Source organism: Rhodamnia argentea, chromosome 10 (assembly GCF_020921035.1).
Source record: "Rhodamnia argentea isolate NSW1041297 chromosome 10, ASM2092103v1, whole genome shotgun sequence".
NCBI classification, from domain to species: domain Eukaryota; kingdom Viridiplantae; phylum Streptophyta; class Magnoliopsida; order Myrtales; family Myrtaceae; genus Rhodamnia; species Rhodamnia argentea.
Window position 1 is genome coordinate 6,375,730 of NC_063159.1, and position 5,526 is coordinate 6,381,255.

General features: G+C 39.9%; 1 pseudogene; it reads left to right on the top strand.

The window, feature by feature from the left end:
• Positions 1–1,762: 1,762 nt before the first annotated feature.
• On the top strand, positions 1,763–5,162 carry LOC125312635 (annotated as a pseudogene).
• The last annotated feature ends 364 nt before the right edge of the window (positions 5,163–5,526 follow it).

Consider the following 5,526-nt stretch of genomic DNA (forward strand, 5'->3'; position numbering starts at 1 on the left):
ACATAAGTGGTCCCTTTTCAAAAATTGAGAAACCTAAGTGGCTACTTTTAAAAAGATATGGTACTTAAGTGGCCACTTTGTGAAAGTTCAGTAACCTAAGTGGTCGATTTAACTAAATCTATGGCACTCAAATGATCATTCGACGGCTCGTTGGAGCTCATTCCACCTTGAACACCTTTACAAAAAAACCGAGGACGATGCTTCTGCTCTTGCTGCACATCATTTTGACATTGCATTTGCATCCTCAAAACTCACACAAAATTGTAACATCAATTCTTGCCATAAGAACAATATCCTGTTCATGTATGACATAATCATAGCATGGTTCCTCAACTACAAAAAAAAAAAAAAAAACCTGAGGAAGATGCTTCTGCTCTTGCTGCACATCATTTTGACATTGCATTTGCACCATTGCATTCCTGTGTTGGCATCCTCAAAACTTACACAGAATTGTAATTCTTGGTATAAGAGCAAATCACGTTCTTGTATGACATCATCATATCATTATTCCACAACTACGGCAGACTCAAAAAAACCTTCTCTTTAGTAGGGTTACATATGCCTATAAATCAGAACAAACCCACCAACAACAATACCATAACAATCATTCGATAAATATCTTTTTGATTTTTCATCTTTGAAAATTTCTTCTTCTAGTGGTTCAGCAAATATTGCGGACCTTTTATCTCTGCTTCCATTGAGTCCCCATCGTCTAACTCATCTGTTAATACATGTCGACCTTCACCTCATTTTTGAAGTAGCTCTAAGATAACCTCCGTTGCTCGGTTTGAGAGTTTCAAGTCAACCCACCAACAAGAAAGTCAGTACACAATTTCATTTACGCTTGTTGCATTAGCGGGGCAAAGCACCGTAACATATTCCCTCAAAATCGAGCAAACAAATCCTAAATCCAAAACATGTTAACGCTAAAGACATCAAAAAATTTGATAAATCAGCAAAACAGAGATTAAGGACCTAAAATATCCACAATTGAAGTCTGCTCTATAATTGGCACATCCATGGAACCTTCTCCTAGGATTATCTCTCGTCCAAGCCATTCTTGTTGGACTTCGCAGCCCACAATGGCAAAAGTGTAGAGCTACATCTTGGCTTTGCTTGTGCACCCGAGAGCCACTTGCCCCGCTTCTGCTTCCCATCGTGACTTTGACGATTTGATTTTGGGCAATTTGAAGATTTCGATTTCGTTGAGTTCGGCTTGGTAGGGTTAGGGTTCTTTAGATTCCTTTTGCGAGAATTTGATTTTCCCCCATTTGTTGAAAGATCTCGGTAGGGTTAGGGTTCAAGTGATTTTGCCCCAAATTGTTGAAGCAATTGAATTATATCGTTCAATTTGAAGCGTGCGACGTCGTTTCCATTTTTATTTGCTAATTCAGCTTTTCGATAGTTTATGTGGGCTGGATTTACATTATTTTAATGCCACGTACGATTTTTTGGTGACCCAAATTGTCGATGGCACTCAAGTGGACAATATTTAAGAGTTGTGGCACTCAGGTGATCGAAAAAAAAAATTGTAACACTCAAGTGATCGCCATACAAAAGTTATGGCACTTGTACTATACTTACCTCCTTTTCCATTTATCTTTTCACTTAGGATAGTGGACATTAATCTGCCAAAGCTTGTGGACTGTGATGTACTTTAGAGAAGTTTAATCCATCTTTTATCATTCAATGTGACCCTCGGCAAACCTTTTTTTTTTTTTTTTTTTGGTGCTCTAATTTTACCTTGTAACATGGTTAGGCAATGCGGCCTCTGAAGGTAGAAGACGTGCAGGTTTTGCGGCCGAATTGCAGGACTCTAATGCTTCACATTACCTTTCAGCAATTCCTCTTTATCGCTGCGGCAAATACGCTAGCAACTACACCAAATTTGGAGAAGCTGGTTATAATTTTTAAGCCATATGATCCGTACTTGGTCTGTTCCCTAAACTCTAACTCGCAAGTTAAGATATTTGAAGGGATTCATAGGAATGTTACATCCAAAGTCTCTCCCTTCTTTTGCTCCGGAGGCTTCAAGACTGTCGCAGCCTATGTTTGAAATGCCACCTCTATAATGCTCCAAGAAGTTTGACAATAGCCTCCTAAATTTTGGTGCGTGTGCAGCATATATCTGGCTTACACTCCTATATTCTTGATCACGAGAGGTACTGGCATATAAAGAAGAAGTTCAAGCATTGGGCTCGGCATCTCAAGAATGTGGAGATTTTTGGATTTGAAGATTGTTTAAGATATGAATATGGGAAAGAAGTGTTCGCACTGGTAAAGTTTATTCTCGGACATGCATTTGTGCTAGAAAATATGGTCATCAAAGTTATGAATGGATCACGACATCGCGAGGTAGTCGATTCACACAAATTGCATGAAGTGGCCGAACGACTTCAATGTTATCACAGAGCTTCTAAGCATGCTGTAGTTACACTCAATTATCTGGAAGAAGAGCACGGAAAGCGGCCGAAGAAAGGAGTTAGAGTAACGAGAAAATGTATTCGCATTGGCGATAAGGATGCCTGATTGGAATAGGAATTACTATAAGCTGTAACATCAACTAGCTTGGTCTGTTGCCGGTATTGTCTCCTTGGAAGTTTTTCAGCGTTTTAAAGCAAGTTCTGGGACAATAATTTGTTTCGCAATTGTTATTACAAGGTTGAGCAACCTGTTGCCGTAGCTTTTCCTTCTGTAGCCCTCGATCCAGTGAGGAAATCCCTATTCAGATAAGTAAATGTAGCTCTAAGAATTCACAGCAAATCAATGATAGGGTCATCCCCCATTGGGACTTTGTCATAAGTGTTGTTTTGACCAAATCTGTAGAGTTCTCTGCTTGGTCTTCTTGGATATTTTTGAAGAGACCATGCCCGATGAATGAATCTTGGATAAATATCCAACCAGGTCGGATTCCGTCAACGACTCAAACTTAATGAATTTCATATGCATGATGGCTAGTGTATTGATTTGTGGTGTACACTTGACGAATCACCTGCACGACGGAACTAAATAATAAAGTTGGATGTTACCGTAAATAATAAAGTTGGATTTTACCGCTCTCTCTTCTCGTACTTTCTTTGCCGGTTTTAATCCCAACAGTGAAGTGCACCCTAATTAAAATAAGGGATAAGTGCACTGGAAGTCCTAAAACTTGTCAATAAAGTGCAATTGAGTTCTAAAACTTTCAAAAAAGTGCAATTAAGTGCTAAAACTTGTCACGAAAGTGCAATTGAGTCCTAAAATATCCAAAAAGAGCAATCAAGTCCTAAAACTTGTCATAAAAGTATAATCAAGTTCTAAAACTGTCAAAAAGCGCAATCAATAGAAGAACTTGATTGGATCAATTTGACAAGTTTTATAACTTGATTGCACTTTTTAAAAGTTTTAGAATTTAATTACACTTTTACGATAAGCTTTGGGATTTAATTGCACATTTTGAAGATTTTAGGATTCAATTGCCATTTCTTAGCAAGTTTTCGTACTTCTAATTGACTCACTTGCGGAAAAACCAAAGCTTTAGGCAACACCACATGTTGCCTTCAGCCGATGATGACGCAAACGGGTGGTTCCATCTTCCTCCTTCGAACTCGAATCGGAATCTCCGGCGTGTCCTCGCGTCCCTTTCTCTGTTTTGCTCATCCTTCTAGTTTCAATTTCCGGTTCCGCGCTCGCAGGTTTTGTTCGATCTGCAAGCCGAATTTGCGCTACCCGATCCAGCTCCTGAATTACGTGAGTAGAAGCTGCGGAGCGGGTGGCGGGTTGAGGAGGCGCTGATTATGCCTTGTGTTACTTCGGTGGAATGATGACGATGAACCCTTTGCGATCGGATTGATTGGGCAGCTGCATTCGTTAGGGATTGCAGAAAATATTTGTTTTTGCGGAATATTTCCTTGAATTGCCTTTTTGTCGGTCAAAGGGGGTAGATTTGGTTTTGTCCTTCCTGGGTAGAATCTTGAAACTTGGTTTTGAAATCGACGTGGTGACATTGAACACCCTAATTGCCGGTGTCTTGATTGATGGTAGAATTGATCAAGCATTGAGGTTTCTCGAGGACATGCGACGAAACGGCTCCAAACCTAATGAGACCATGTATGCAGTCACCGCGCAAGGCTTGTGTAGGGCGGTTTAACACCGGATTAGCCATTGAATTGATAAGGATCAATTCCTTAACATACAAGACGGTAATAGATAGTCTTTGCAAGGAGGGATTGATCACAAAGACGTTGAGACTCCACTAGAGTATGAGGCCGAGAGGCATCAGTCACAACTGTTGTTAGTTATAACAGCTTGATCCACATTATGTGCAATGGTAGGCCAGATGGAAGATGCCCTTGTATTGTTGAAAGAGATGCCAAGTAGAGGCATCCATCCTGACAAATTCACTTGTAACTCGTTGGTTCATTGTTTAAGCAACCTAGGCCAGTGGAAACATGCGATAGAATTGTCGAAGGTTATGATTAAGGCGGGCATTGAGCTGGACATTGTTACTCATACCTTTGTCATTCAAGGAGCGCGCACTTGCGGCCATTTGATGGGGCTCGAAGACTGCTGAGTCATATGGTGCAAAGCAGAGTAATGCTGAATGTTCGAACGTTCACTATTCTAGGGGATGCACATTGTAAAAAGGAAAGCAAAGGCCATAGTCAACTAGGTGATTCATTGGGTTATTGTTTGCAAAATAGAATGAACGATGCTGTGGAAGTGTTTAATTTGATGGTTGAAAGAGGCTGCTCACCTGATGTTATTAGTATAACACGTTGATTAATGGATATTGCAAAACAAAACGAGTTGACAAGTCAAAGATGCTCTTCCGAGAAATGCTTCAGAGGGGCTTGATTCCTGACGCCGCCTCATATAGCGCTCTCGCAAAAGGATTTTGTCGAGTTCGGAACCTTCAAGTTGCGGAAGAGCTAATTAAAGAGATGCAATCTTGTCATCTGCGTTTAAATTGTTATACCTTCAATGCTCTCTTGGATGGCATGTGTAAAATACAACAGATTGACAAGGCCATGACGTCGCTTCAACGTATGGAAGATGTGAAATTAGTCCCAGATATTGAGACTTACAGTACCATAATAAATGGCCTGTGCAATGCTGGAAAGCTCAAAGATGCAATGGAACTGTTTAATTGTTTGCAAGCTTGAGGCTTACAACCTGATGTCTGAACAGCTTACCAGTGCAATGGTTGGAATTGGGTTTTCTGTAGATTGATTGACAATGGAGTAAAGGATTCAGTATCTCACCCTGAATAGAGTTTCTTCCTTTTCTGGTCAAACTCTCAATTGTTCTCTGAAATCTAGCCATTTTTCCATCAAAAATGTAATGAAATGATCGTCTGAGCCAGGTTGACGACACATTTTCTTTGACTGAAGGACACCTCAAGTGCCGATATTAACGTACAACGCTTATTTGATGCCAATATATAATATATATATATATATATATATATATATATATATATTGGCTCACTTAAGTGTCCATTTTTTTAAAAGGCTATTTCAATGCCAATTCCAGTGAGTTTTGCTG